Source organism: Trachemys scripta, chromosome 4 (assembly GCF_013100865.1).
Source record: "Trachemys scripta elegans isolate TJP31775 chromosome 4, CAS_Tse_1.0, whole genome shotgun sequence".
Classification (NCBI taxonomy): Eukaryota; Metazoa; Chordata; order Testudines; family Emydidae; genus Trachemys; species Trachemys scripta.
The window spans coordinates 106,312,544-106,332,965 of NC_048301.1; the positions used below are offsets into that span (position 1 = coordinate 106,312,544).

Sequence of the window (20,422 nt, forward strand, 5' to 3'; positions counted from 1 at the left end):
CTGGGGGAGTGTGATTTACAGGTCCCAATCTGTGCCTGATCCACAGAGGATGTAAATCTGCTACAGCCCCAGCTAGAGGAGCTTGGTGCTTTAGTGCATAGAGGAATCTGACACTCAGGCAGCCACTTGCATTTTCTTATTTTCACGAGTGCATCTAAAAAACTAAAACAAGAAACTCAGGTCCCATCCCGACACTGACCAGGGTCTGACAGCCAGGCCTAGCCTTTGAGAAAGGCTGCCTTAGGAGATCCTTTATTAGTACATTCTCCATGCTGAGTATTGTGATATCATTGCTGTACGGTCTGAGTCTAGAAATGGTGTTCAGTGCTGCTGCTATGACATGGCCATCACCCCTGGGAAATCGTGTGGGAGGGGTTAGCTATATTCCCACTCTCCCGGTGGTCACCACATACCCTGCCCCCCCCCCCCCAGTCAGCATCTCTAGATTTAAATCAACAACGGGGTGTCCTTCTGAAAGAGATGCTCTCAGTATTGCCAGCCCCAAATGTTCAAAAATCATGAGTCAGGCTCACCAAAAATCATGAGATTGTCTTTAAAATCATGAGATCATGTAAAGAGACTAGAGTTGGTGTTCTTTTTATTTGCTTTCTGCTTTTTGAGCCTTTAGGGTGCACTGAGGTCACATTTTGAAGCTTTCTCCACAACCATGAGGGCTAGACACTTACTTTTTCTTTAAGAATGAAGGCGGGAATCATCACGCATCCACGTGATTCCATGGGCTTTAAGGAACACAGTAATTATCACGAGACTCATGACAAAATCATGAGAGTTGGCAACAGGTAAACAAAGATTAGCCTGTTTTTTGCTTGTTTGCACTGCCCCTCAAGTCAGACTTAGCACATTTACCTTGCTCTGCAGCTCTGTAATTTCAAGCTAGGGTTAGCATGTAACTAGTCAGATTGGGGCAAGCCCTTATTATTACTATTCTGGTTGTGCAGTGTGGGCCTCATGAACAGAACACTCCTCAGAAAACCCAGCTTGAATGTCAGAGCCGCCTATGCTGTATTATTTCACACGCTGGCTGTGGGAGAGTTTCCCCAGCAGAAGTTAGTATAACAAATGCCCAGTAGGATTTCATTGCATTAATGACTCTGGGGCATTGGCTACAATGAGCTCATAGATACTTCAATGGTTGCCTCCCATACTAGAAATCATGGTAGGGAATGCTGTAAAGCAGTGAATACTTCTCACCCTTTTCCATATTGTGACCCGTGTTACAATAGAAAGGAGGTTCAGGATGGCTCCCTTTCTTCCCCTTAGCCATAAAAAAAGGGAGGCCAGGTGCAACTCACAGGCTGAGAACCCACCTTGTATGGCCTTCAGAGGTAACTAGTGAGAATGCTATTGGATTACTGGCTGTGGGGAGCTCACAGTTGTTCCCATACCAGACTCCCCGACAAGAAATAATTGTGGACAATACTAGGGATGCCACCTGTCCAGGTTTTCCCATGACTGTCCCTTTTTTGAGGTAGCTGTCATGGGAAATCTCTACAGGTGCTCAGTACACACTGCCAGTTGTCCAGTTTTATGGGCTCAGGGTCATCCCAGATGTTCTGTTTCTTTGTACCTCAGAGATGGCAACATTAGACAATACTGATGTAACTCTGTTTCTGTGGAGGCACCAGTGAGTACAGTTCCATTGTATCCCAAGACCAACCACTTCCAAAGCTCTGAATCCTCACACAGGGGACATGCAGAATTCTCTTCTGAACATCCTGGGACTATGAAGCCCAACACAGGGGATCTGCAGGATTTCCCCTGTATGCCAGAGTCCTGCACCCCATCCAAAACTCCCTTGTGAGGGATGGAGGGTCTTCCATGAAATGTCTCTCCCCTCTCTTGTTATCTCACTTTCCTTGTCAGTCAGTGAACTGTGAAGCAACAGAAGAGAGAGAAATGAACTCTGACCTCATTTTTTCTACAATTAGCCAGAACTGTGCTTTTATTTTTTATTTTTCCTCTCCACTTTTTAAATGATTAATAGGACAAGTTGGTCCTTAGCTTCTGCAGCGAGCCGGGTGTGCTGACAAAGCATTACATCGCTTCTTCCAGGTCACCCAGCAGCAGGCCACGTCTTTGTGAAAACACAGGAATCGGATGGAGGAATTCAGAGACTGACATGCAGGAATTTTTGCCCTTCAGACCCTGGCAACTGTGTAGTCTGCTGCGGTCTCCAGGCATTAGTGACTGCCGCGGGAAAGGAGCAGATGGTGAACCGCAACCTGCGATCTTTTTAATGTGCAGCCAGTGACCCTCATTCTATTTTACATAGTCATGGTCTCTGGTGTGCAGTAAATTGTATCGGATGACAAAACACAGGGCTGTAAACACCCTTAATTTCAGTGCGCAAACAGAACCTCACTCCAGTTAACCCAGCATCTGAACATAGTCTGAACTCCACTCTATTTCAGTACAGCACATATACTTTTCCCCACCTCAGAACCTATTCAACTTCTGCTGATGTGTGACCCAAGCAGTTATAGTTGTAGGGGGGGGAGGGAATGAGTTATCTCCTTTCCTGGATGGTCCCCTTGATGTTTGTGTTTGCAATGCATATTGCTAGATATCACTGACCATTAGCACCTGAATGCCCCCAGGTGGTTTGGAAAATGTGGTTGGGGCTACACCACAACCCCACTCATGTTCACAAGCCACTGGATGTTCAGGCAACTTGGGCAGAGCCAAACTCCAGCTTTGGAAACTCCCCGTGGCATCCAACTCCCATTTGAGTCTCCAGGCTCCCACCCAAATGTTTGAAAATGTTGCCTTTAACTTCTCTGTGCAGCAGTTTTCCCAGCTGTAAACAGGAAAGGTGGCTTCCTGGCTGAAAATAATCTGAGGAGGTGGGCTAAAGTTCTCCCACACTCTATAGCCACCTGCATCAAAAGGACTTTCCATGGGAAGCCGTGGCTGTCCTATTGACTGACACATTTGAGATGGCACTGGACAAAGCACTGAAAAAACACATTGTATGGAACAATCCTACATTGGCCTCTAGTGGATGGCTTATTAGTTTTTCCATCTCTTCTACTTATCTACTTCTATGGCTGCAGACAATGCATCCTTCAATTTTTGTCAATAAAAATACAAAAAAAAAAAAAACCAACACAGCTTCTTTCCAAGCTGCTTCAAACAATTCCAGCTAAGTTGGGATACTTTTCCCAAAGGTTGAAATTTACCCCTGTACAGAGGGCTACATACCCCTTAAGTCCTTCAAACAGGGCTTTTATAGGACTTAAGTGGTGCATATGTAATCATCGGCGGGTGGGACTGAACCTGGGGCTTCTGGAGCTTATGAATGAGCCTCTACCGCATGAGCTAAAAGCCAACTGGCTGTTAGCTAATGCTATAGAGCAGACTCATTTTATCTGTTTCTCTAAGTGGTCTTGGTGCCACTAGATGGGACAGAACACCTCACCCAGACGGTGTGTGGGTTACACATAGGTCTTGCGCTGGCTCACTAGATAGGGGTGAATTTCACCCCTTGAGAAAAATATCCCAGCTTGGCTGGAATTATTTGAATCAGTATATAAAGAAGGTTCAGCTGCTGTGCTTTATTGTTTTCCCTCACGATGCACACTAAGGCCAAAAGAATGGCTGGGCTTTTGCCCTTATGAAAAGTCTTCCAGCATTCTATAGTAATGGTCCAATACCCACCGCTTTACCATAACATTACTATAGTAACCATTGCTGTAGAATTGTATACCTTTCCAGTGAGTGATGCTGCCTCTTGCTGTATTCCAGTGTCACTGCAGGATCATACAGAATTACATGCCCCCAGCAAGAGCTGGATGAGAGGGAACGTGCTGTTGCATGGATTCTGGACACATGTGCCTATTGATAAGCCACGTGGGGGTAAAGCTTTGAGTAGGGGAGAAAAAGGGTGAACAACTCAATAACTTCAGAGCCAAATCCTCAGCCGGGGACTGATCTAAAACCCCTTGAAGACAATGGAAAGACTCTTTTTGACTTAAGGGGGCTTTGGATTGGGTCCCTGGTATAAATCAGCAGAGATCCATTGACTCCAGTGTAGCTGCACTGACAATCACCAGCTGAGGTTCCGCCCCTCAGTGGTTTTAGCTTTCCCTATTTTTTTTGAATGGCTGGCAAGTGTCCCCACAAAGCAAAGATGGGAAACTCTGGAAGAGGAGCTTCCCATAGAATTTATGCTCATGCCCAGTTAAAGGGCTGTCATCACCCCTAAAGGGTGAAGAGTGGTTCTTTAGCTCTAGACAAGTATTTTAATTGTTGATGGATTCTTGAAATCTTTTTGGAAATGAGTGTATGTGAAAGGCACCAGATTGACACAGCACAGGAGACTGACTGAAATCCTCTGTTTATCCACAGATCCGATATAATATGGGCAGTAACTGTGTAAGCCCCCAGTATCACCATGCTAATGTGCCCACACTTTGGAAGAGAAGCAATTGTCTATTGGGTAATTCAGGCTCTATGTTCAGTTCTGAGATACATACCTACCAGTCCTACAAGGTGACATGTGTCTCCTAAGAGATGCGCAACTCCTTCAATTTCCAACAAAGGCCATATGAGTTGATACAGTTCAGCACCTCACAGAATCAGGCCTTTAAAACACTATACATTTAGGGCCCAATCTTGCTGCTGCTGAAATCAACCGCAAGACTACCATTGATTTCAATGGAAACAGGCTCTAACCTTAAGATTTCTTGGCTGAATTCAATCCCCTTGTCTACAGATGAAAGCCACTGTCATCCTGTTCATAATCCCTGAGCTTTCCAGTCCCCGAGCTCTGAATTGTTTCTAAATGGAGTGTTTTTAAGAGATTTCCAGGAGGACTGACCTGCTCTTAAACCTTCCTCTGAAGCAGTGTTATCTGTCCAGACATTCAAGAGGGGAGGAATTTGAGTGGAACCTTCTTCATCACCTCTAACAAACACCCCCATTATCTGGCAGATGCCTCCCATTCCTCTCACTCCACAGCTGGGCAGCTGTGAGGAACATGCCAAGATACATGGGGTGGGGTAGATAAGGCATTCTGTGCAGCCAAGGCAGAGGGGGAAGCAGTCAGTGCCCCAGCACCGGTGCGCTAAAGTAACAGTGATGGGCTGTTAATTTACATAGGGTATTTAACTTGTTTTTAAGCATTAAAAACCAAGTATTTAACTTTCTATTAAATGCATATTAATTCTTATTATTTATTACAGTAGTGCCTGCAGGTCCCAGCTCTGACAGGGATCCCATCATGCTACGCATTGTGCAAACACAGAGTGAGAAATGATCCCTGTCCTGAAGAGGTTAAACAGACAAAAAGTGGGAGGAGAAACACAAGCCCACAGAGGTGACGTGACCTGCCCAAAGTCACCCAGCAACTTAGTGCCCCGGTCCAGTGCCCTATCCACAGGTGCAGTATGGTCCAAATGAAATTCAGTAGACACAGAACTTCCATCATAGACCTCCCAGTGCCACTGCATTCTTCAGCTTGTGCAAATAAGAAAACACAGCTAGATAAAAAAAGATGCACTTGGTTGCAAATGTTACATTTTTAGGTCATTGGTTCTTCAGATTAGTAAGTTTAGAAGAATTTTGTATAGTTTATCTAAAGCATAGCCAAGTCAGTGATATCGTGAGTTAAGGGTCATTGCTCCATAGATTTTGATGCTGAAGTCTTGAGGTTTGGAGAATTTATGAATAAATGTCCCAGAGGTGCTCACTACCTTCCTTCCCATTTAGGGTGACCAGACAGCAAATGTGAAAAATCAGGACGGGGTGGGGGGGTAATAGGAGCCTATATACGAAAAAGACCCAACAATCGGGATTGTCCCTATAAAATCGGGACATCTGGTCATCCTATTCCCATTGCATTCTGGGAGCAGGGGAAGTGGAGTCTAAGTTGAAAGTGAAGCTTCTAGTCCTGAGGGGTTCTCAGTGAGAGAAGAACCCTCTACCAAAAAGGAAATCAAGAGCAAAGGGTAGATGGGTAGGAAAAGACACCATCCTATTGTGACTAATGTTGTAGAAGAAATAAAATAGATTTTTAAATCAGAACTGGTACAGGGCCTCTCTCTCCTCTCTTCTGCTCCAGAGTAAATAATCAGGTGTAACTCCACTGCCATCAATAGATATACGCTAGAGTACAAAACTGGTGTAAGTGAGAAGAGAATAAGGCCCTCTGCATGGGATGCTGTTAAGTGCTATATCAGCCCCTGGGTATATGCCCACACTGCTATAAGCAAATATCAGCCTACAATAGCCTGACTGAAATTAAAATGATCTCCTTCCCTCTGGGTATAATCTTTATAATGGAGCTTGCCAATGAGCACTGGGGCATCATGGGAATGTGCTTGTGAGAATTAGCTGGAGGTACTAGTATTCTTGTTTTTACATTTGATGAAATATTCTTTCGTTAACAGATGTTCAAACTGGGATTTTCCTTCTGTATTTTTTTTGTCTGTAGCACAAGGGACTCTAATCTGCTCAATTATAGGGTTAGGAAGGTGGAATCCATTCAAGCAGTCCTGGTTGGCTGAAACATCTTAGGTTGTTTTTAATTTTCTATAGACTGTACAGTATCTCTCTGTATAATAGATTATTGTTTTGTTTTGAGGGTCCTCTGAGGAGACTTGACACTTCTATAGGGTCAATTCTGCTACTGTTAGACCTACCTTACTCCATCAGTGGGGCTATCCTTAGAGTAATGTGTTTCTCAAGGCAAGACAGAGTGGCAGCATATGAAGGGGCTAGTTAAGTGATTTACCCAAGAATTTATTGTGAGTCAGGGGCACACTAGGGAAAAGAACACAGGAGTCCTGACTCATGCCCCAATCACTAAACTGCACTCAGGCCGCGGCACTGTAGTTGTACTGCAGTGTAGACTCTCCTTACAATGGCGGAAAGGGTTTTTCCATCGCTGTAGATAATCCGTCTCCCTGAGAATCAGTAGTTAGGTGGAAGGACTCATTCTTCCATTAACCTAGCCACATCTATACTGGGGATTAATGCAGAGTAGGTCTCATTCCTTTGCATACAGGAAAATCAGAATGACACATCATTTCTCTGCACAAATTCACATAAGCCAAGGTGGAATCAAGGGAATCTTGAGTCAGTTCTTATCTGATAAAATAGAAGAAGAAGGAAAAAAAGAAAGCATAAAGCTGGTTACTATTACTAGCACAGTAGGTTAAGAACAGATTTCCACAAGAGCTCAGGGCCACAGCTGGGGCTAGATTTTTGAGAGCTCAGACCCTATCCAGGATCTAAATCAGAGTTAGCTTTCTAGATGTGCTCAGCACCTAGCTGCTCTTATTGGGACATCTATGGCCAGCTTTTCCAAAGATCGCAGCACCCAGCATGCTGGCTGCTTGTTCTAGTGGCTAAACGGGAGCTGTGCTTTCCTGAAAACCTGGTCCTGACCATGAGTAGGAAGCTCTGTTGAAAATTCAGGCCCTAGTGTAGAATGACTTTTTGTTTGTTTAACACACGAGTTCAAGGTAGACAAAACCAGTTGGGATGTGTAACTCTGGACTAGACTGTAAATTCTTTGGGTCCCTATTTGATATTTTTGTTTAGTGCTGAATACTCTGTTAACGTTCAATTAATGTGAAATACTGTAATGAATGGATTTCAAAAGCTTCAGCAGTTTGGTGTCGTTGAGCAATCAAAACTTTAGAGGCCAGATCCTCAGCTGGTACAAATTGACATAGCTCCATTGAAGTCACTGGAGCGACTTTGACTTATATCAGTGAGGATCTGACTCTAGATGTTTATTTAAACCTTGTCTGAACTTCTTCGGCCTAGAGATCAAGCTGGAAATCTTAACAGAGTTAAGCAGGGTCAGAAATACTGGTTTCAGCAGGGTCAGAAATACTGCAAGACAGCATTCCTCAGGGTATTTCAGTGCTCTCACCTCCAGTCAAGTCCCAAAGAGGGCAGAGGAATGTGAAAGGTTTTTTTTTTTTTTTTTAATGTTAACTGAACTTTTCAAACTTGAAAGAAGGGTCAAGTTCAGAGCAGTTCAAGTTTCAGGTTAAGGTTGAATGAGGATCTTACTCTATCTGAGCAGGTTCACACATCCCTAGTTCAAACAGAACTTCATGATTATTAGTCAGAAGTGATAGTGAGCTGCTGGACTGAACTTAGCCCTCACTGAACATTTGACTAATAGGAAAACCAACACTCAGTTTGGCAAATTTGCCACTACCAGCAGTCTGGGTCCAATAGAGGACTAAATCTGCAATAGCAGATCAGGGCCACAGCCCCACAACTAATGGCACATCACTAGATCCTAACGCACATGTCGAGCTCCAGGCTGGTGCTAGGGTCCGATCAGGGCCCAAGACTAAAGGAACAGGCCTGCAATAGCAGGTTTGGACTGTGATATCTTAGCGGATCTATGTGGGGCTTAGGACTGGAATTGCAGGGGAGATAGCAGTTTGGATTGATATCTGTTAGTGGAGCTGTAGGTGCCTAGGGTTGAAATAAAAGGGGTGCTGCAGACTTAGGATGTGGGTACATTGGCAGGACTGTGTGAGGCCCAGGACTAAAATAGCAGGGGCATCACTGATCAAGTTTCCATGACCTACACAGCTCCTCCCACACTATATTTATTTCTAGCCAGTGTCCATAGCCCTTTCCGCTCATATGCACTGAAAATGCTTCTGAACTCACCTATCCACAAGCCATATAATAGATCTTAGAGAGGGAGGATGTGCCACTCAGAGGATACTTCAGGTGCTGCTTTAACAGGCTGCTTGCCTATAGCTGTAGAGAGACACAAACAGCTTTTTGAAGGAGTAGGTGGTGGTTCTTATTCAAACAGCTCCCATCTGCGGGGAAACAACAAACGATTAAGGAAAGCGAGCTTAACCATTAATGAGGGTGGACAATGATTAGGGATGTGGCTAAGTTCTCTGTAACTTAACAGCCTCTTTCTTGTCTCAGTGTAGTTGAATTATTTTTGGCAGGCCGGGGCTGGTTAAAGTCTTTTCAAGAGTTAATGAGCCAGAGGAGTCTCATTTTCCAGGGGGCTCTCTTTTGAACCCTCAGTTTTAGCATCAGGAACACATACAGGCAGTGGGGTTACAGAACTTGGCCTGGTGCAGGGGGGGTTCATGGTTTGGGGGAAACTGTGGTCACACTGTATTAGGGTCAGGGGGGAGCTATCCTTAGACTAAAGACTTCAGGTCAGACCCTCGTCTATGGCTAACCCCAGCGGTGCTAAGCAAAGGTGCTTTAAAGCACTCCATTGCACTTCCTGGATCCTGCTGCTGCCGCCATGTGCAAGCCAGCACCCATGCACCATGTTAGAGCAGCCTAATGGATACCCCAACTTACATCAGGCTGCAACAGCCACAGGGGCTGAAAACACAGCCGAGGACTGGTGTGATATAGGAGAATCCCAAATCATGGCAAGAAGCAAGTGCTTTATGCCATTTGAAAGGGGACAGTCTCACTTTCCCAAAGGGATACACCCTAGAAAAACCCAAGATAATGCACTTTAAAACTGTGACCTACCCACCCCACCCCCCTTCTGAGCCCTGTACAGTGGGACTGCTGGTGACTAATGCACATGTGCTTACAGGGATACACAAAATAAGTCCATTATATTTTTTAAGATCCCTAAAACAGTTTTTCTGAAGCATGGGGCACAGACGCTATACCTGATGGTGGGGTGTGGTAATATGATCGTATTGGCATTCATTTGGCATGTCCTGCAGAAACCACCCCTGGCTTCAACACTCACAAATATTGTGCCCATCCTGAAGTTATGCCAGAAAGACCTTTTTTATCACTCGTGTTAGATAAATAGATAGATCCAAACTAAAACTCCCTGAGCTAGACTTCACAACTGGCCAATTTCTCTATATGAGTCCAAACCAAAATCCAAGAAATGGATTCTCCCAAGTTTAGATCTGGATAGATACAGCTGTGTGTGCACGTGTATGTCCTATTGTATATGTGCTACGTACATGCAAAATACATCATCTCCTCAGCTATCACTGATGTGCACTGAATGGGAATGTTACTGCTGTTTAACTGTGCACAGCAAATCTACCGACTACATAACAGGAAGTACAGAGGAATGACACATCCAAAGGGGTAATTGATGTAGGAAGAATGTAATTAAATTATCCAACTGAGACTTGGCTCAGACACCCGGCTTGGTTGGCTAATTTACCTGTGGGCAAAAGGAAATGATTGAAAATGTTTTCGTTGTTTTGTTTTGTCAGGCAGGGCCGAAGGAGCCAATGGTGGCAACTTGCACTGTGGTTCTGAAAAAGTTTCCACTCAGCACATTCTACCTCCTATTCAGTTGTCTAAACTCCAGTCAGCTGAGGGGAGGGGACAGATAACAAATTTCTAATGGATGCTCTGGCATTTGTTGCTGTTGTGCCTTCCAGTGGATGGCCAGAGAATGTAACCAACTGGTGAAAATCCCTATTAAGTAGCTGGACTCACTGTATGGGCATATTCTGTGCATTCCCAAAGCTGAGCCTCCAACCAGGATCCTTGTGGGTGACAAAGAACAGCTCTCCCAGGAGATTCCCTCTGGCCCACCTGTCTGAGCTACAAGTGTCTGACCTTAGGACAAGTTATCCATATATTTTCTTTTTGTGTATGCGTCCACAGCAGAGTTCCCTTTCCCCTCATGTCGTCACTTCCTGAATGTGACCTGCCTTGGCTACGGAATGGGTGGAACTTCTTTCAGAGCCCATCACCATCACACTTTGCTGAGGCACTGCAGAGCAATACAAGTTGCTCCTGTGAGGACACTTGTAGCCCCTGCTAACCCAGAGTGCAAGAGGCAAGGGGTTGGAATCAAACCCAAGCCTTCATTGGACACTTCCGTTTGTTAGCTACAGGATTACTTGGCCAGCCTTGGTATACTCCTTAGTATTAAAGCAACACCAGCAAGGTGCTCTGCCCTCACCATTATATCTCGTAGTTATAGGAACATAGGAATTGCCAGACTGGGTTGGACACATGGTCCAGCTAGTCAATATTCTGCCTCTGACAGTGGCCAGTACCAGGTGCTTTAGAACAAGGTGCTAGAAGCTGGTTGGTGGTTAGTTATGGGATAAAGCTGCCTACAGGGAAAGCTTCCTTCAAACCCCCATAAGTGACTGGCTTATGTATTGCAGCATGAGGCCTTTTTTATCCCTTATAAAGCTAATTAACCTATCTACTGTAACTATGGATGTAGTTACTGTGACCATGTAGCAAATATTTGAAATTATGGTGGGTGGTTTTGGCAGGGCTGGTGCAAGGAAGTTTCGCACCCTAGGCAAAACTTCCACCTTGCGCCCCCCCCCCCCCCCCCCTCCCCGCCCCCCCCCCCCCCCCTCCCCCCTGAGGCACCCCTCTCCCCGCAGCAGCTCCCCCCCTTGCCCTGAGGTGCCCCCTGCGGCAGATCCCCACCCCAGCTCACCTCTGCTCCGCCTCCTCCCCAAGCACGCCACCCCCGCTTTAGTTCTCCTCCCCTCCCAGGCTTGTGGTGGCAAACAGCTGATTGGCGCCACAAGCCTGGGAGGTGGGAGAAGTGGAGCAGTGACGGCATGCTCGGGGAGGGGGCGTAGCAGAGGTGAGCTGGGGTGGGGAGCCCTGCAGCAGCTCCCCCCCTGCCCTGAGGCACCCCCACAGCAGCTCCCCACCCCCCTGCCCCCGGGAGCCATGTGGCAGTTCCCCACCCCAGCTCACCTCTGCTCTGCCTCCTCCCCGAGCACACCGCCCCCGCTCTAATTCTCCTCACAGGCTTGCGGCACCAAACAGCTGATTGGCGCTGCAAGCCTGGGAGGCGGGAGAAGTGGAGCGGCAGCCGCGTGCTCGGGGAGGAACACTGTAAAAAAATATTGGGGGCACCGCTTTTTGGAGCCCCCAAATCTTGGTGCCCTAGGCAACCACTTAGTTCACCTTAATGGTAGCACCAGCCCTGGGTTTTGGGCTGTGATTTGGGAAAATGTGAACTTCGTGCAGGACATGGAGATTCTGTCCAGTATAATCACTGTTTGTGGACGGTAACGCTAGTTGACACTTTTCCTCTTCAAAGTGCTCTAGAAACACTAACTAGTTAATCCTCCCAACTCTCCGGCGGCATTGGTGGAGTTATCTCCATTTTTGAGGCAGAGAGGATTAATGGCTTGCCCAAGGCCAGAAGAGAAGCATTAGACCTGAGATAGGAAGTCAGCAGAGCCCATCTCCAATAGACAATGCCTCGCTCTCTCAACGTGTGGCACAGCTTGATAATGTTTCCACCAGTCTCTTTGTTCTTTGTTAGACACAGGCCCCTTCATGCTCCCACTTGGGTGATGGAGAAACAATCATGGGAAACAGCACTGGCAAAAATGGGGACCAGTTCCTCAGCCAGCATAAATCAATGCAACTCGATTCTCGTCAATGGAGCTTCATCAGTTTACTCCAGCTGGGATTTCTTCCAGGTTTTCACAGACTTGGTGGTTTCTGTGGGGAAAGGTTGTTCCTTGTGGCTGACATACTTTTAGAGAATCCCTTATGGAGTGAGGTTACGGTCAGTAAAGGGTCTCTAAGCATGACTAGTCTGTGGTCCATATCAGACTACTCCCCTTTTATGATTTCTGCCCAGTATCAAAGTTGCTCAGTATTTATAGGTTGAACCAAGGTCTTTCTAGCTGGCAGCACTGCAAGTTTCACCTGGTATCTGAAAGATAAGATAGGTTCCTTCCAGCCATGTATGTAACTCAGAAGCCTGAATGTATTTCCAAAAGTTTCCAAACTATATGAAACTTTTTGAGTCTGCAAACTTGGACGGAACTTCGCAAATGATTGAGTTTGGGTTTAATTTACATTCTGAGCAAAGGCACTGGGTGGTTCTTATTTTATTCATTCTCTTTTAACCACCCCTTCTGCTCTGTAGTCATCCCCCACAGTGAAGGTGCCAAGAATAGGACTTAGCTAGTAGCTTTGCTGATGGGGAAAGCAGACTGGCACACAGCTCTCCCTTCTAGAGTTGCATAGGCTCTGGAGTAGTGACTTGAGTGAAAACCTGTTTTTGCAGTATTTGGAGCAGTTTTCATGTTACTCAAGAGGCACAGAGGGAGTAGATGTGGAGAGTGTGTAGTCACTTCTCTGATCACAAATATGAAACTTTCGCCAAAGATGCCGACTTGAGTTGATGAAGGAAGGCAGAGCTGACCAGCTGCAACCCTCCTGCTCACCCACTGTTGAACTCAGCTGACAGATGGCTTGGCATTTTTAGGTCAGTGAATCAGCCATTCCTATCCTCATCAATTTCCTAATATGTAACAAATATCAGCTCAAACACCATGCAGAAGCATACCATAGAGTCCTTTTAATACTAATACACTTGGGTTGTTTGAACAGACTATTGCAATACAAACCTAGCTCTTAGACGTATGTCCACTACTGTGTGACTCCCGGCCCTAGCACCTTGGCAGGTGATCTGGTCAACTTACATGAGCAAGTCTCATCGGTAATTTTATGGGAGACCTTAAAGGAAAATCCAGTTGCTGCAGGAAGCATTATGGGCAGCACTTTTACCTTTGGGACAATGGTGAACTAAATAGTACAGCTAATGGTAAGAAACCCCAAATCAGGACAAACCATAAGAGCTAACGTCTTGACAGATTCTCCAGTGCAGCCACTTTCCACCATGCTGTTGGTATCTTCTGGCCCTACAGCCCAGGAAGGATTGCTCCAGTTAAGGGGTGACCCCACCCTCCTGTGACTTAGGGCAGCTCTACACTACTGGTTAAGTCAATCTAACTTATGACGTCCAGGGGTGTGAAAAAGCCTTCCCCCCACCCTGAGAACCGCAAGTTTTGCGCTGTCCACACTGGTATTATATCGGCAGGAGACACTCTCCCTCTGACATACCTTCCGCTTCTCGCCGAGGTGGAGTAATTCTGCTGATGGGAGAGCGTTCTCCCATCGGCATAGCGCGTGTTCACCAGACGTGCTACATCAGTGCAGCTGCATCAGTGCCCTTAGAATTGATGTCACCACTTCTCTTCTGTGCTGTGAGCATAGCAGAGGAAAGGGGGCTGACTTCAGTGGCAACTTGTCTTAGAACTACTGAAAATCAGGTGCAAAACTTCCCGTTGCCCTGGACTGACTTTCATCCGGCTAAATGTATGGGTGACTGTGATTTGGAGAAAGAACCAAGATGGGAAAAGGAAACATTTCCGTGGCAGGTTGATTTTGAAAAATGGCAGCTGTTTGAAGCAGCTGAAGAGGGAGACATTGGGAATGTTAACAGTGGTGCTGCTGGGGAGGGAGAGGTAGGCAGAATGCAGGTGAGGCAGCCATAGGAACAATTCATCAGATGGATGACACTGTCACATATGCGGTATCTGTATCCAGCGTGTACACTGCTGCGATATCCTTTGAGATACAGCATGGATGTAAGATATTATTGTTGATGATGATGAGAAGTAATTTACCACAGCAAACTGCGAAATCACATTCACTGCTGGTGTTTACCACTGAACTTCCTAAAAACATTGGTGCTGACTTGAAAAGCTAGACTTTGTAGTTGATTATTGGCTGGCTGTTTATTTGTTTTTCTTCTTGTATTCTGTCCAAGTGCTAAACCCTGCAGTCAGGGCTGGGTTTACAAGTAGGCGGCATATACCTAGGGTGCTGAAGTTTTAGGGCCTTCCCACTGGTCCCATGCCAGCTGGGATTAGCAGCAGCCAGGGTTGGAAGCCACTGCTCCAACATGGTTCTAGCCCAGCTTTAAGAGTAACCCATTATTACTACTCCACACTGTGCTTCTGGTGTCGGACTGTCTAGCAACCAGCCCTGCCCGAGTCATTCGTCTGTGACTTTAATAGGAACTTTGCCCGAGCAGGGGCTGCAGCAGAACATGGCCTGAGATATCTTTTCTGTTGGTGCAAACAGAGTAAATGAATAACAGGAATCAGAGTTGAATCCAAGTGAGTGAATGTGAAGATAGGGCTTGAACCAATGATGTGCTGATCCCCTCTTCTATGGGAGCCATTCGACTTGCGGGTGTGCAACAGCCTGCTGAATTGGGCACCTGCAGAATGCTCAAAGGCTTTGGGGTAGGGAGAGGCATGTTTATACAGTTATACATTGCTGTTTATACAGTTCCTGAAATGGCAGGCCTATCTTTGTCTGCCAGACTTTGGACTGTGTGTTTTGGGCTCAGAGTTCTGTGTTTTCCTTGCGGGTTAAAATTAGAAAGAGGATAAAAAGAAATCAGCTCTCAAACACAGATTAGCCCGAATGAAAGCATTTCTGCTACCCTGTCAAGCTGCTATGCTGGGGAGTACTGGGGAGGGGGAAGCTTTGCATCCTCGGTAGCAACAATAAGCCATCGGTTTTCTGGCACTTGTATCCACTCCAGTGTTGTTTACTCTGGAAAGACCTATCAGTTTCTCCTATGCCTAACTGAACATAATAATGAACAAATAACAATAGCATAATGCAAATGATTATTACAGGCCCCTGCTAAGTTCAAGGCCCCATGGTGCTAGGCACTCTACACACTTAGTGAGAGAGAGTCCCTGCCCAGAAAGCTTACATTCTATCTTTGGTAACATACGAGTGACTAAACAGAGGAGCAGTGATATCAAAGAGTTAGAATAAGATGGTATAACCTGTGCCTACATCATCCCAACTCCTTAAACCATGAGGAGATACTCAGACTCAAAAATGTACCAGCTTTGACAGTCCCAGCACTGGGAAGAGGAGAAGGGGAAAGATTTGATTTCACTGTGGGTTCCCAGGACCCACAAAGAGCAAACCTGCTGTCCAGCTAGGCCTTTTAGTTTTGGGAGGAGCCAGCCACAAGGAGCCCAGTCAGAACGTCAGTGGACTAATGCAGCAGTTCTCAACCAGAGGCCTGGGGCCCACTGGGGGGCCATGAGCAGGTTTCAGGGGGTCCTCCAAGCAGGACCAGCATTAGACTCACTGGGGCCCAGGGCAGAAAGCCGAAGCCCCGCTGTGCAGGGCTGAAGCCCGGGATCCTGAGCATCGCCACCCAGGGCTGAAGCCAAAGCCTAAGCAACTTAGTTTCACAGGGCTCCCTGTGATATGGTGCCCTGGGCAAATGCCATGCTTGCTACCCCTTAACCCTGGCCCCATCAAATGGGAACAATAGCTCTTTCTCACAGGATGCATTAAAGGTACTCAGATACTATTGTTTATGGGGAAAGGGCAGTTAGCTATTTATTTTTCTCTCAAGATATATCTCTCTGTCACTTTTTCTTAATCTCCCTCTTTTCTCAGTTTTTCATTCTTTCTTTCCGCTAGCTTACCCCCTTTCCTCTTTCTCGCATTCTCATTCCATCTTTCTTGTGCACCTATCACAGACTGGCAATCTTAACAGATCAACTCTTTTTCTGACCACCGCACCGAAGTGAATTTGATTCTCAAGATATTACGGTGCTGGTGTCACCCGGGGCCAAGAAAGGCATGCAAAAACAAATACAGTGGTAGCTTCCTGCTTAGACCTCAACGCTGACCTGCAGCACCCCTCCATCTCCAGCTCTGGGCCTCCTTACGGGGCTCTGCTGGTACAGACCTCTACATACTATTCCAGGTCCATCCCTCTCTTGAGCAGAGTAACTATTCATTGTACCAAAGAGTGTCACGTTTTGTTAGTCCTTGCTAAAATAAATATTTTCCTCTCTGAATGGAATAGTATTTTCATTAATAAAGCACCGATTATATTCAAGACAACCCATTGGTCTCTCCAGTTAACACGCAAGTGCCACAGGCAGTTGGTGCATGGGCTTGGGGGCTTGACCTCTGAGACAGTATCACTGTTTAAGCAAACGAGAAGGCCTCCTCCAGGCTGTTACACAGTGCAGAGATAGTGAGATAGGCCTGTTGTGAGACTTTGGCTTGACTGTCCTTTCTGTGACCTTTGAACCTGATTTTTTTCTGCAGCTGAACAAATCAACACCAGGGTGAGGATGTGGGAAGAGAAAGGAAAGTAGGCACTGGAGCAGACTATGCTGCAAAACATTCACTTTCACAACTGTAACAGAAGACTCACAAGCACCATAGGTGAGTGAATTGGGGTAGTTAAAGTAGGCTGCTGTTGGCATGGGAAACTCTGCTGTACCCCTCCCCATGTTAATAGCAGTAGTAAATAATAAGAGTTTGCACTCCCTGTCCCTTTCATGTTATCTGTGGGCCTCCAAGGTCTTAACAAAGGTGGGAAAGTGTAATTATCCCCAGGGCCAGCTCCAAGGTTTTTGCCGCCAAGCGGCGCAAAAAAAAAAAAAAAGCCGATCGCGATCTGCGGCAGCAATTCGGCGGGAGGTCTTTCGCTCTGAGCGAGAGTGAGGTACTGTCTGCCGAATTGCCGCCGAACAGCTGGATGTGCCGCCCCCCTCCGCAGTGGCCACCCCAAGCACCTGCTTGGCAAGTTGGTGCCTGGAGCCGGCCCTGATTATCCCCATGGAATATTGATCATAGTGATGTCAGAGGATATTCTCCAGATTAGACACTCTCTGTATGCTTGATGCTGTCCCTGAGAGCTCAGTCAATATAGCAGCAGACTGAAAGGAAAAATCTTCTCAGTGGGGAAGTTGGAGCTTGTGCTGCTGGTGCGAAGTGGGAGGTAGGGTTCCTGTTGTCGGTGTTGCAAGTGAGCACAGGTGAGATCAGAGAGGTGGGAATCACAATATGTAGGTGCGGAGGTGGGGCTCCTGCTGCGGGTGAGGGGGGGAAGTGGGACTTATCATGCTGGAAGAGGAGGAGGCAGGTCTTGCATCATGGGTGAGGTAGGTAAGTCTCATGCTGAGCAGGGTGTGGTGAGGGAGGGCTCAAAAGGCAGGGCTCATGCTACAGGTGTGGTGAGGGAAGTTGGACTTGCTATGGGCCCGATCCAAAGCCATCGAAGTAAGATGGAAAGGCTCCCAGTGCCAGCAAGTTTGGGGAAGCATGAATATCTATGTTTGCAGTGCAGATGCCGTGCAAATAACTCCCGAGGTTCAGCAGCACCTGGCGGGAACCCCATTCACAATGCTGAATATAATCATGGCACTTTCCATGTTCTCTTTACAGACTGCAAACATATAGAACATGACCATATAGATGACCTTTCAGGCACCCTGCAAAGCCTCCCTTTTTTCACAGGCATTTGGAGAAGACAGGGGTTTGTAGACATAAGAAGAGGGTTGTATGTTGGAGATGGATATAGGTGCAGTCTTTCAGTTTTCTTGGGGGGGTGCGGAGGGATAGAGGGATATTGGCTAACTGAAGAATTGTGAGATTGGATTTGGAAGGACTGAATTAGTATAGTGAAAATGTAAAAGATTGTCGTTGTGTGTGTTAACTGATATAAGATGCCCAGAGCTTAGGCTAGGTTCCTGATTCATTGAACTGATTAAGTATTATAGCTGGTGTTGGTCAGTCCCACTATAACTCTTTGAATTCACACGCTCCTTTGCTAGATTCACCTTTTAGGCTGACATTTTCCAGACTCACTCTCTGTCAAAAAGTGAACTTTTGTTCTGGTGAAGCTGTATTAACTTTTCTTCAGGGCACCTTGTGCACCAGGGAACTCCTTTAAATGGGTGATCTTAGAGGCCAGGGAAAACTCCAATGGGACAGCAGAGCCACAGTGGGGACAGGACCATGCAGGGGCATGGAAAGTCTCAGCAGATGATCTACACCCCAGTGTATGTTGAGGATTTCACAGGGTTTGTGACCTGGACCCCTAAATACTTCCTGAAGGAGAGGTGGACAAGTGATGGCCCCTGAAGGATATATGCAGAGGAAGTTCTATAAGGGTCTCATGGATTTTCCTGGCCCTCAGTCCCTAGGACACATGAATGTCCAACAGGGGTCCACTCTGCCCCTTCCCCCTCCCCGTCCTCCAGTTAAAATCATGAGAAGTCAGGGAGTGCAAACACTAAGATGCCAACATGGTGTTACTTGACTAGTGCTGTAGTATTTTGTATACATATTTTTTCTGGTTAAATATATAGCTTAATACACGTTGTTTTATTTTCTCATATACTCTAAGAATACAGGATTTGTGGTTTGGTTGAATTAACCCTGCTGTTGGAATCTTAACTTCCTGCTCATTTGTGATTTTTAATTGTGCACGCTGCACATTACATTAAACTAAATGTTTGCCTTTAACATATATTGTATAAAAAGCTACATTAAAAGAACATTAAGACTTCAAGGTCAAGCACTCAGAAGATAAGAAATGCCAGAATTAAGCTTGTCCATGGCCACTAAGTGTGTGTGCCTCAATTTTTGTGTGCCCAGAATACATCGGGTTAGATTTTCAGTGGTGCTGAGCACTCACAACTGTAACTGAAGTCAATGGGAGCTGTTCTTGGAACGTAGAAAGGGCGATAAAAAAGGTAAGTGTTCTGTAAAAATCAAAGCCTGCATATCTCAAATTGGGCACACAACATTTGTAGAAATGTCTGACAATTTTTGCCTTAATCTCTCTGTGCCTCAGTTCTCCGGCTCTAAAGTGGGGATAATTATAACAGCTAATCTCAGAGATATGTTGTGAGGATAAATTCATTAAGGTTTGTGTCAGTGCTTGTGATGTATTCTGGTAGTTTGGTGAGAGCACCATAGAAATGCTCAAAAGGAAAATCAATAGTGCAGAGTTTGGACAGTGTATAGAAAATAAGGCCTGGGGCCATATACTGAATGCAGAGTATAAAAAAAAAAATTCGAATAACTACTCATTTGCTAAATAAGGCAGGAGTCCTGTGGAAAAAATAGTATGTGATCGTGTAATTAAAGACTGCATCATAATGCATACACAGAAGGGAGCAACCTTAAGTCTGGCATTTCCTAACTCTGGAGGGCTCTTCTTTGCAACCTTACTGTTCTTTTAATTTAGTTTTTTAACATAATTTATTGTAGAATGTGCTGACTCCTAATGTGGCACAATATGTTTAGAATCTATAAATTCACCATTAAGGTTTTGTATGAGTGCACAATTTGGTTGTGAGTGCCTTATGGAGTGCAGGAGTGTATTATTAATAGCATTGTAGGCGATGTGGAGGCGGCAAACAAAAAATGCTAGAGATTTTCCCCTTAACTTCATATTTCTGTGCTGTTAAGGTTTCTGGTGGGCAGGGTGTGGTGTGATGAAACCTATGCTTGTCACTAAATGTAATTTTTGTTTGTGTTAATACATATTTATGACAGAATACTCCGACGCATCGTATATACAATATATTTTAAATGTCATGCAAATCAGCCAGTTTGGTGACTGGAAAATACACATCACATATTTGAGAGAGAGAGAATGTCTAAGGGGTCTAGAACATCGTCATTCCAAGATCAGTTTCCTGATGCTAGATAAAAGCTAGAGCCTGAGATAAGACTAGTATCAGAGGGGTAGCTGTGTTAGTCTGGATCTGTAAAAAGCAACAGAGTGTCCTGTGGCACCTTTAAGACTAATAGATATATTGGA

General features: G+C 45.7%; 2 long non-coding RNA genes across 4 annotated transcripts in view; one reads left to right on the top strand and one right to left on the bottom strand.

Moving 5' to 3' along the window:
* Positions 1 to 593: 593 nt before the first annotated feature.
* Positions 594 to 20,422, bottom strand: part of LOC117877304 — a 30,412-nt gene continuing 10,583 nt past the window's right edge. The window contains exons 2-3 of the long non-coding RNA XR_004645679.1: positions 8,665 to 8,822; positions 594 to 1,892 (exon numbers count right to left, since the gene is read on the bottom strand). This is a non-coding gene — a long non-coding RNA (uncharacterized LOC117877304). The remainder of the gene's footprint in view (positions 1,893 to 8,664; positions 8,823 to 20,422) is intronic.
* Positions 16,814 to 20,422, top strand: part of LOC117877302 — a 46,553-nt gene continuing 42,944 nt past the window's right edge. The window contains exon 1 of one of the 3 annotated variants that reach the window (XR_004645675.1): positions 16,814 to 17,028. This is a non-coding gene — a long non-coding RNA (uncharacterized LOC117877302). Of the gene's footprint in view, positions 17,029 to 17,532; positions 17,625 to 20,422 lie in introns of those variants that run through there. The other 2 variants (XR_004645676.1, XR_004645677.1) reach the window with 2 other exon arrangements.